General features: G+C 43.4%; 1 protein-coding gene across 7 annotated transcripts in view; it reads left to right on the top strand.

Moving 5' to 3' along the window:
* SOX6 (SRY-box transcription factor 6) overlaps positions 1-11,912 on the top strand; it is a 380,628-nt gene that overhangs the window by 291 nt on the left and 368,425 nt on the right. For 2 of the 7 annotated variants that reach the window (XM_065839463.2, XM_065839462.2), the window contains exon 1: positions 3,719-4,255. The exons of 2 other annotated variants lie outside the window; for them this stretch is intronic. The gene's annotated coding sequence lies outside the window, so the exon portion shown is untranslated. Of the gene's footprint in view, positions 1-3,718; positions 4,256-5,186; positions 5,497-5,933; positions 6,080-11,912 lie in introns of those variants that run through there. 3 more of the 7 variants (XM_071808953.1, XM_071808949.1, XM_071808954.1) reach the window with 2 other exon arrangements.

The following is an 11,912-nucleotide window of genomic DNA, read 5'->3' as shown; positions in this document are numbered from 1 at the left end:
TTCTTTGTAAAAGTTTATGTGTTTTTTTCAGTCGTGTCCCCCCCCCTCCTTTTTTTTTCTTTTGGAACGGGGGGGTGGGGGGGTAGGGGGTGGAGTGGGGAGATTGTTGCTGCGGCTTTTTGCTTCCCTATCAAGATGATGCACAGTTTCAAATGAAATTAAAATCTGCTTGATCCTCTTTCCGCCAGGACAATACATTGTGTTGGCAGATGACGCTATAAGGAATTCAGAGTTTTGGTTTTCAGTCAAATCTTTAGCTTTGAGCGTTATAAAATGCAAACATTCTCTAAATTTTGAGGAGATCGCCAGAGGTTCTTGTTCTAGGCGAACTCATGTCAGCTGATAGGTTTGCTTATGAAGAAACGTGCAGTAATACGCTTCTATCCACTCTTAACAAAACTTTCTCACAGTTGGATGATCAGGCTTTAAGTTCTTTTCCTTTAGCTTTCTCTCAGATGCTGTTGATTATTTTGCAAAAGTTGATCTGAGCATCTTTAACAAGCCTATAAAAAGTCTTAATTGTCGGAGAGTGTCAGTAGAGGGAATTTATAAATATGCCTGTTAATTGCCCGGCATTAGTTGGGGAGAGAGGGGAGTTTAGTATTGGGTGAATGACTTTTCAGGTGGAATTTCTTGCCCTTCGAATGAAAACTTCCGAGACTGTTCCACCAACTCTGCAGGAGTTGTAGGTTTGCTCATCATGTTAAAGATGCGGCATGTAAAACTTAACAGACAGATTGCTTCCCTTGTTGAATATCGCTTTACTTTAACTTATTTAATGAGAGCCGCCGCAAAATGCAGTGACAGCTGTGAACAGGTAAGTGCCCCGACTTGAACTGAGCGCCTCCGATCCCTTCCCTGTGCAAGGACCCGCAGCAATTCAGCATCTCTCCTCAACAGCTGCCTGCGCCGGCTGCTCCGGCTGGTTTTAGCCTTCATGAAGCAAAAGCAAGGGAAGTAATTTCAAACGCGATCCCTAAACGTATGGTAACGCTAAAAGTAAAAGCGTGTTCTTGTTTCTCGGCATGTGTATACGTATCTACACGGCGGGTGTTCACTTATGCAAACAAAGCGGGAACCACAATTGTTCCTGTGCAGCGCGCACACACGCACATTTGCATACAATGTCCAAGGAGTCCTCTCTGCCGCGGAGAAGTTGTAGCTCTGGCACTGTGTTTTCCATCTGTAACTTCACTGATCACACAGGGGAAGCAACAAGCTGCAGAGCGGGGCTTGCGCTCTGGCTGGGAACGCGGCCGCATCCCTGCGCGTCCTGCCCCAGCCGAGTGTCCCTCTCTGCACAGGATCTTCGGGAGTGCAGCGAGATGCTCTCCCGATTTGGGGCTAGGTGGGCGGTTAGATTGATCTAATGCCTTCATTACCTCTTGTCCCTCGTATTTAATAAGGAGGACGTTATATTTGAAGAGCGGAGGTGTTGGGCTTTTTTTTCTTCCCTGCTTGTTTCTTGAAAGAAAAAAAAACCTTCCAGTAACAAATTGATGAGGTTGCAAACTCGGGCAGGATGGTTCGTCCTTATATTGTGATTATATCTCTTTTCTTACAGAGTGTTTTGGTTTTTTTTTTTTTTTAATTTTGCGCGCCAAAGCTACTAGTTATGCAAAAAGTCAAGGTGTTTCCTTTACTTGCAGCAGGTTTAAATCTGTTGAAAGGCAAGTATTAGTGACCAATCACTGGAATTTTTAAAATTAAAGATTAAAAAGGACATAGCAATATCTGGAAAGGCAGCTATTTCCTGTTGCTAAATCCATAGCCCAGATAACTGCAGCAAGGTGAACACTGTGAATGAGCTGAACGCAGGTGAATAGAAACTCAGTATTTACAATTTACCCCGTTTCCGAATTTCATTTTTAAGTATTTTATTAAAATTGAGATAATGCCTGGAAATTAGCAGCTATGCCCTCAGCCAGCTAATTTGACTATAAAGCTTTGTTAGATAATTCTGAAGTTCTGTTTCAAGGTGTTTGCTGCTTGCCGAATATTGTAGTGGAATTGCCAAAAATACTGTCTATAATAGGTCCGCTATTCCAAAAGGTTCTGACTTAAAACTCATTTTCCCTGGACTCGACTCGAGAGGGACGATAGGACCTCGGATAGCAAGGTAGAGGATGCAATGTGCGCGATTCCAGTAGCATGTTGAGTTTTACAGCCAGTTAACAAAATGAAATAGAGCCAGATAAGATCAGTCCTGTGCCATCACGTTAATGCTCGATTTTCATCACGTCCTTATGAAGCGAGGTACATTCGCAGTGGGGCTGAGTATGCTTCTGGGTCTAACTTACTCTGCAAATTCCTACTTGAGAGAGGAGGAAAGCGAAATCAGGCTTTCTCCTCGTCTTTTTGGCCTCTATAAGTTATGAAGCTATTTTAAAATTAAAAAGTTTCTCTGTTACTAACTGTTCCAGGCGCCTTCTGGAAAATGGGGAGAAGGTGCCAAAAATACAGAGATGAATCAACAACTTCTCTCTCTCTCTCTCTCTCATTTTGTGGGCTTGAGGTTGCTTTCCGCACTCCCATCTTAACAACAGTTTAGCCTAGGTGTGAATAATATCAAAAGAGGGAGACGTTAGCTTTGCAGCGCTGTTTGCCCACCTGATCTGCGGGCCCCTGACAGTTTGAAAGACTCTTTTATGTTTACCTTTGGAATGTAAAAATACAGCAGAGAGACTTGCTTGGTTTTTCAGTACTCTGTGCCACTGGTTGATTTTCTCCTCAGCTCCTTAAAGTTTTCTCTTCTTTCTCCCAGATACCCCCCTCCCTTCCCAATTAGCACTTTCAAGGGAGCGTGAGTTCCTAAATTGGTATTCAAGCTGATATTCAAGTCCCTATCTGTTGCCTTTTGGTAGTCAGAGAGAGATATATTTATATATTGCTGCTGCTAAAACCTCTCGTCGTCGCCACGAGAATCCCAGCTTCAGCTCGAGTCCGTCCTAATTGAGTTTTTCTTCTCCGGTCATACCTGTCTTTCCCTTTTAACTGTACTCACGCTTTACCTTTCTGTGGAACGCATCACTAAATAGTTTATGGACTTTGAGTGCCTTCTCCTTCCTTCTCTCCCCCGCGTCCCTGTAGCTGGACTCCCATCTCTACTGTAATTTATACTTTACTTTTCATCTGTTTTTTACCCAGACGGGGCTGTGGGATCGGGCTCCTCAGAGCCCCATTTATCAACTGTCAGTAAGCGCTTGCTGAGTGCTCGTCCACGCTTCCCCACCAGTCCTTCCCGTGCCCTGCAGATCGTGTCTCTTCTCTCTCCTGCTTTACCACCTTTTTTTTTTTAATTTGTGAGCCCGGTAGGACTTTTTTGGTGTGTGTCTCCCCACGCACTCCTCGGGAAGCGCCGTACCGAGCGGGGGAGGGCCGGCGTGTAACACGCCGCTCCCCCCGCACAGCCCCGGCCCGGCGAACCGGCTCTCCCGGGACCCCCCCGCTCCCCCTCCTCCTTTTCCGGCCCCCGCCCGCCCCTCCCTCCCCGCCCTCGCACCCCCTCCCCGGTAACTTTCTAGTACCTTTCCTCACCACTCCGGGCAATCAGTGGTCATTAGAGGAGAGAGGTTTAGGGTTTCATGTGTCTAATAGCAATGTGAGTGGTGATAGCTGCGCGGGGATGCGGCTGGCAGCCCAGGGTGATTTCACTTTCTGTTTTGTGCTCACTTTCTCCGTAGTTGTTGCTTTCCCCTCTCGCTCGCTCTCAGTCTCCCTCTCTCTCTCTTCCCCTCTCTCTCTCTGTGTTGTCTCATCTTGCCTGTGCTGTCTGGGCGGGGGAGCCCTGCCTCCTTTTGCCTTCCTCAGATCAATGCCCTGGCCACTCACTTTCTGATGTTGCACGACGGGAAATGCTTTGAATACTTACGACATGGCCGCTCACATTGATTGCCAAGATTGACAGCAGTAACCATCGCCTTCACTTGTTTCAGGAGGAAAAAAAAATAATAATAATGAACCTGATTGTAACCAAATCTCCAGGCAACCCATCCGCAAACTTCTAACGATCGGGATCCTGCACATCCATGGCCCGGAGAAACATCAGCAGACTCTAGTTAATTTATTTTATTTTATTTTACTGAATTACCACTCATTTATTCCTCTTTCTCTCTCCCCTTTCACCTCTTCCCTCCCCCTTTTTTTTTCTTTTTTTTTTTTTTTTTATTTTTAATGAAAATTACCGAAGCGCGTTGCAAAAAAAAAAAAAAAGGAGGCTCTCCCAGTGCTTTGTGCCACACTGGATCCCGAGGAGGTAACCAGGAAAAAAAAGCCCTATTGTGTTGTATACCTGTTGTTTGCTGTGGTGTGTAGTGCTGCGTGGCTTGGTGGTGGTGGTGGTGGTTTAATGGGTTTTCGCTGGATTTATGTCGCTTTGCAGGAGAGAATCCGGTTCCCTCTGCGCTGTCTTTAATGGGTTGTTAGTTGCAATTGAGTGAAGCAGCAGCGTCCGGAGGTAGATCTGTTGTTTAGCTTTTAACATTGCTGAATTCGCCCCTTCCCCCCGCCTCCCCCTGCACGATTATTTACTTTTGTACCACGAGGGTGTTGTTGTTGTGTGTTTTTTTTTTTTTTTTTCTTTCTTTAGGGAAAAGTAGTTATAGTCTCGTGCCCGTGCGAGTTTCCGGGGCTGTTTGAATCCCGAGGTTTCCGAGACGTTAAGGGACCCCAGTACCTTGCAATCACAACACTTTCTCATCCTTCCCGAGTAGAGTTTATTTAAAAGTGTAGTGACAGATCAGCGTTGTATTTTAAGATCACCCACGGCAGGCGAACACATGGTGCTGGAAAGATATTGTACGTAAGGAGCTAACACGAGAGGGAGAAAGAGAGAGGGAGAGAGGAAAAATAAAATCCGAAATAAATCTTTGAGAGCAGCGCGCTGCTGTCATTACTCCGAAGTGTTCGCGTGGGTTTGCCTTCACGGGTGACCCCACGAGACACGGGATGGAGAAAGGCGAAGGGACTTTAGTGATGCTTTTCAGTTCCCCGTTAAGTTTGAGGTGGGCAACTGCTCCGGAGTTCGCCACAGGCGAGCGCTGGCCCCGGAGCGCGGCACAAAGCTGCCGGTGGCCGTGCTGGCTGTGGCCGCACGGGGGCGCTGCCTCAGGGATTTGCGTTCTGCGGCGGCGCCTTATCTCTCCGGGCAGAGGGTTTGGATAAAGTTATACCGAAAACTTTAAAATGGATATCGCACCCTAATTTGTGATACGCAAGGAGGGGGGAAGAAAGCAGTCCATCATCAGAGAGCTCTGTTTGCACCCGGGCAAGGGGAGATGTGTGCTGCTTTGTGGCAACATTCGACTTGGGATTTCTTGCTGCCTTAGCTCTTTGCCGGAGGTCATGCAAATCGACCTTAAAAGAATGCATAAGCCATAAATTAAAATAAACCCTTAGCCAGAGGCTGATCCATAAGTAGACAATACCTAACCTGGACAAAACGGCTTCCTTTGCGAGCTGAAAAAAAAAAAGAATAGTGCCTAAACTAAATGCAAAGTAAGTTTTCAGGAAGTATTTCGCTTACTATTGTTATTATTGTTGTTATTTTAAAATAAAATAGTGGCAGCTGCAACAAGCTATCGCAGCTGTTTACAGACGGTGCTGTAGGGTACGAGTGAGGCAAGGTGTGTCTGGTGGAGAGCTTGTTCTTTTCCTGGCTTTCACTACCTTCGAAGTTGATTGTTTTTTGATTGGGGATAAGAAGCCTCTTTAACCGTATAAGCAATTTAATGTTTTATCTCGGATAATGCTGAAGAGTTTATGAACAAATCTGGGTTGCCTGCAAATGTCACATGCGCGCACACAAGCTGTGTCTGTATATAATAGTCTTGGGGCTTGTTTTTTTTTCCCGCAGTTTTTGACAATTGTTCCATTCATGATCCTGAAAGGAATCATCAGTGGGAGCTAATGAGGGTGCCTCTGCGGTTTGCCCTGCTCCGGGGAGGAGCGGGCACCGGCTCTGCCGCCGAGCCCGCTCGTGTGATGCGTACACGCGTGTACCGGCGGCGGGGGTCGCCCCTGCGTGAGCGTGGCTGTGTGTAGATACGTGAGAGAGAACGTATAGGCGTGATGTGAACAGGTACTTCCACGCGTGCATTAATAATTGAGCTGCCAGAGTTGCTTCTCTACCGAGAAAGCTTCCCAGCTGCCTTTCCGAGTGGCGCTGAGCAGCGCGGAGCAGTTAACCCGCCTTGCAGCAGGGGCTGCGGGCTTCAGCAGAGCAGGGCCTTGAGGTCAATCAGAGCCACTGATCGTATCGATTTGATTGCTGTCTTTGCTTTCTGCGGACCGTTTCACCGGGGGGGATCGTGTACATATATATATGTATATATATATACACATATATATGTATTTTATTTTTAAGGAGGGGAAGGAGTGAAAGTGGCAACGTGAAAATCAATTACTGTTGTGTCTGAGTGGCGGGGGCTGGGGGGACTGGAGAGAAAGTCAGCCTGGTGGGAGCCTGGGGACGACAGATTAGCTCTGTCCTAGGGGTGTTTCCCAAAAACATAGACGGTGAAACTTTCCATATCTTCGCCTGCTGTTTGTAGATAAGGTATATGTTTATTAAGCTAATTTAAATAGCCTTCGGCACATGAGCGGTACTTTGTTCATACTGTTTTCTTTTACCCTCATCCACACGTTTCTGGTATTTCCATTTTCAGTGCTGATGGTGAGGTCAGAAGAACAGTTTTAGCCAGTCCCTAAACGGGCTTTGAGGTCCAAAAATTAACGAATTTCTCTTTCTGTTTTCGTGTAATGGAGTAATTTTGAAACCTGTTTTGAGACTTCGACTTGACTTGACTTGTTTTATTGACGTGCTTGTGCCCACTCATTTAATTAAGCCATTATACCATAAAGTAAATAATAAGAATGAATGTGAGATATGTGCATGTAGTCTGCAATCATATACAGATACTTCCCTGGAAAAGACGCTTTAAAAAACTTTCTTTTCAGTACACCATGATTCTTTGGCAAGATCTTATTGCAGGTTTTTGTTTTGAGCCAGGATATTTTACGTGTTTCTGTGCTCACAACATTACATGCACGCTACACTCAGAATATAAACAGCAAGCATACCTACCAGCTCATTCTAGTAAAACTAAGAAATAATCTATTTATAGTGAGTACATTTAAAAGAAAATAATGAGGTCATTTGGAGTATGCTGCAGTTTGAAGTAGCTCGACACCTGGCAGAAACTACATACGCATTTTCTTCAGACTCTGCACTGTCCATAACTTTTCCTTATAATACATTCTTGTGTGAAGTGAGAAAGGCTGTTTGTAAAACAATCCCCTGGCTGATTCCAGTGTTGGGTGAAGCTGATCCTGTAATGGCATTTTGTTTTGAACAGTTGCTGTAGTTGAAGTTCCCTCATAAGGTAAGGTGGCACTGGGTCTGAAAGGAGGTCCAAATGCCACATTTATAATTAGACTGCCAATTCAGCACATTGTATCTATTGCTATACAGGGATATACTGCTGTGTCTGGTCTCTCAATAGACTGTATTCAGAATTAGCCAATTCAACTGCTTAAACTTTGGAGTCAAATTTAGAATAGGCAATGAGAGAAGGAAAGAAAGAAAACAATAATGCTTTCTTTTTTTCCCTCAGCTAGCTATTAAAAGCCAAAGAATATACGGAAACCAAACCAGGCACTGCACTTGGAATCAATGCACCAAGCGCAGCCAGGCCAACCTCGCCTGCAAAACCATTTTGAAGCGCACTTCTCCGGGGGGAGGGGAAGGTGAGCCCCGGGCATCGCTCCGAGCGCCGCTCCCCAGGCCGCCGTCGGACTCCGCGGCCGGGGGAGGGGTAGGCGGGTGGGGGCCCGGCAGCGGCTCCGGCCCCCGCGCCCCCCCGGCCGCGCCGTGGGGCCGAAGCGAGTGACCGGCTGCCCCCGGGCTGCCCGACGCAGCGCCCCGGCCCTCTCCGCCCGCGCCAGCTCCCTCCCCGCCGCCTTGTGGAAGGGCTCCCGCCCCCGTGGCGGGCGGGGGCAGCCGGAGCCCCTCGGGGAAGGAGCGGCCGCCGCCGGGGGACCCCGCGCCTCCCAGGGCCGCCGGGCCGCAGGCTCTGGCTGTTGGCGGCTGCCCGCCTTGTCCCCGGATTTACGGCTCCTGGCTCCGTTTCTCCTGTCACACTTTTTGTTTCGCTCATCCTGATTTCTCCGACCTCTTCCACTAGAACTTTAATTCATTCAGCGATGAGAATGTAAGAGGCCCTTTGGTCTGCAATCTCGCACCCTCTGCTAAATGCATTATTTTCTCTCCCTTTCTTGCAGTTCAGAACGCTGTTTCAGTACTGCTGGGAGACTTAGCTGAGTTGTTTCATAGCTCACTTAGTGCCCTTCTCTGCTAGATCGCAGGGTGCAGACTAGTGTCATGTGTATAACACACAGGGTAAAGGAAGAGAGACAGATGGCTGGCTGTCCCTGCACTTATAACTGATTCTCAGCTTAACTTAGGTAACTTTACTTCATTTTTTCCTTCCTCCACCAGTTTACACACTGGTGAAACCGAGAAGAGAAACAAAGTGGAGCCCATCAGTTTCCTTTGTAAGGCCACTAGTGCCTGATTTGTAGAAGGTAATAACTGATGTCCGAAGTTAGTTGCCTTCACTTGTCAGTTTGATTTTGTTCACAAGTGGGAACTGCCAGTGCTTGTTCCCTGGCCAGTGGGTTTTCATATATATGGCCAACAATTAGTGGTCACTTCCAGCTGAAAGTCTTTTGCTCAGTGGGGGAAAAAAATCACTTTGGACATGTTTTTTGCATCTTTGATCATATTTTTAGTCGAAAGTATCCAGGTATGTCTGCAGTTCTTAGAGGCCTTGGAATATCTTGTGGTAGTAAAGACCAGAGCTTTGCATGATGATAAAAAAAACAAATGTATTTTTTCTCAGTGGACATTAGAAAGTTTCTTTAGTCATGACCTTATATCTGCTAAACACTGAAATCACCTTGGGAGATATCACTTCAGGAAGCATATCCATTAATGTTTTACACTTGGTTTGATTTGATTTCCCCCTTAAAAGTGCATAGATCACACTTAAAAGGCTTTTGTTTATTTATTTATTTATTCACGGAACAAAAATACTTAGGAAAGAGAAGCCGTGATGCTCTTTTCTTTATACCCCACACAATGAGGTGATGTATATTTCTTTTTCCATAGTGTGACTTTAAAGATCAGCGGGCTGGTTTGGCAGAGGTTGTGTGTAATGACTAATGTTTTATAAGTTATGTAAATAGGGGTGTTTGTGTATATATAAGCTATGTCAACTGAAGTGATACAGCGACATATTTTTAAAACATTTCAGTTAATATAGTAAATCACAGAGACAGAGCTTTGAAACATTTCTGCATGATGTCAGAACCTGCGAGAGAAGTACTGCTTTGTGATGCATTCGGTAGCTCACACGTAGCTTATACTTCAAACAGCAGCAAAACACAAAGGTGCACATTTCAAGTTTGCGCCTTAGTAAGCCCATTTCTACTCGTGTCCTTCAGTGTGTTTTGTGCAATTTTTATTTACACCATTTTCTATTTTTTTCGTTAGGCAGAACAACAAGAATGGGCACTTTAGGGGACTTGATACCAAACCACAGAAACTGAATTTCCTTTTATTTTATGTAAGCCATGCAGATTTTTTTTTTCTTTTAATTTTATTGATGTATCATTGCAGGCCATGACATATTGTGAAAAAACATATGATAAAATGCTGTCATTAGTAAGGTTGTGTACTGGGCCGGTGTGATGTCTATATGAAATACGTGTATATGTACTTAGATGCAGCTCTGTGCAGAAGGAAGAGATGTGATAGACATATTTGCTGGAAAGCAGCAGATTTCTGCAGTGATAAAACTGGATAATTACATGTTCCCAAAGCCTTTTCAGCACAGAAGTAGGTGTTCTTTTAAAACATTATTCTGTGGCAACAACAAATATTTGTGACATCATTGTAAGAGCTTTCTTGCCAATTTTTTAGTTTACTGTCTTTTGGAAAGTCTAGAGTTCTTTGGCACTGGTGAAACTGCTACACATACCCATCGTATATTCAAGTATTCAGTGAAGTTTTAAATAATTCTCTTTCAATTAGTACAACAGGAACCTGAAAAATGGATTTTCTCTTAAAGAAACAAGAATCAGTACATAGACATTTCTTTCCTCCTCTTGTATATTTTAAAATACTCCTATCAGTTTTATGTTTACTGGTTTGTCTGCTTAAATTAAAAAGAGAGAGAACAGTATCCCAAGTTTGAAAATCATTGCTTGGAAATTAGTTTAATCAAATATTTCTTGAGTCTTGTGAATTGGAAAGAGTAATATAAAACTAGATACATTGGTAAACTAGGTTAATCAGAGTCATTTATTTTTAGTGGAGAATAAATATCTATCAATAGGTGGTTTTTTTGAAGTCAGGCAAAACATTCCATCAAGTTAATGTGTTTAAGGGTATCATATCAGGCACAGACAGGTACTAGAAGTGATAAAAAACAGATAACCTGCAACAAAATGATTTACAGATGGGTCATTATCTTCTATAGAGAGGTTACACAGATCATATTCTTTATAAAAATAGAATGTCATTCTACAGAGCCAGGAGAATTATCTAAATTTGTCTGAATGTTTATTTTTTTTTCTAAGTAACTGGTAGAATTTGTCAAAGTAAAATTTTTGACCCTTCTTACAGGCAGCATATTACTGTAGGATACAGAAAAGTACTGGGTTTATATTTTAAGTATTCTTTATTTTACCTGTTTGATAAAGCTTGGGAAACATTTACTTCTTTACATGTGAACTTTGTAGTGCATACCTTTAAAATATGCACAAAATATTACATACACATTTTAAAAAGCTGGAAAGTTTGATGTTAGTGATTTATTAGATTTCAGAACTTATTTTCAGAACTTATTGCCTAAGTTACATCTTTTCTATTGGTGGTAAGACAGGATGTCATTTAAATCTTTCTTCTTGAGCTAGACAGAAAGGTGTGCAGTCCATTGTTTCTCCAGTCACTGCTAGACTGACATAAGGCAACAGGCAACTCTAAAACCTCAGAGACGCAGTATTGATTTGATTCCTAACTGCAAATCCTTCATATCATTGCTCCAAATATCTAACTTTACACCAATATTACCCATTCTTTTTATAGTGACACCATGCTTAGTAAAAAACTTCTAAGCACTGAGGTCAGGTGTTGAGATTGGATTCTAGTTTATTTTTTATGAATCAGATAAAGATTTCTGTGCATGAGACCGTATGTGAAGATGAGAGAACAAGAACATTTCCATATCAAAGGCAATATATCTGAGGCTGCATAGTAATTAAAATGCAGTGGTTTGGACTCTGTGCACTAGTACTTACGCAGAGCGTTGTTGGGACCTTGTGCAGCACGCAGGCGGTTGTCTCTTGCATACTTCTAGAAATATACTTGTAATTTTGTACAAACATTTATGCCAGTCCACACTTTTCTGTGGATAATTTGTATTTCATCCAAACCATTCAAAGTAGAAGTTATTTTTTGAGCAACCCCCTCATTATGGCTTTTGTGCATCAACTATTTTTATTCTGGTTGTTTGTATTTCCTCTTACCAGAATGATGGCTTGTTTATAGTCGTATTTTTTTGTGTGTTTCTCTAAGACCCCTTCCATATACCACTGAAATTTTACTACTTGCTTGAAATATCTTTTATTAGAAACAAAAATGCTAATATCTTTTTAGATTTATTGAAGATGGTGTGATTTCTTACATACCATACTTTATGGCAAATTAAATGCATGTGCTGGAACATAATATTTTTAATGAAACAATATGTATTTCCTAATTCCAACTAACTGTTATACAACATAAGGAAAATTAATACATTTCTCCAAGGACTTGCTGATGTGGGAAAATTGACATAAAATACTGCGGG

The sequence above is a fragment of the Patagioenas fasciata genome, chromosome 5 (genome assembly GCF_037038585.1).
Source record: "Patagioenas fasciata isolate bPatFas1 chromosome 5, bPatFas1.hap1, whole genome shotgun sequence".
Classification (NCBI taxonomy): Eukaryota; Metazoa; Chordata; class Aves; order Columbiformes; family Columbidae; genus Patagioenas; species Patagioenas fasciata.
This window is presented reverse-complemented; position numbering and strand designations above follow the sequence as displayed.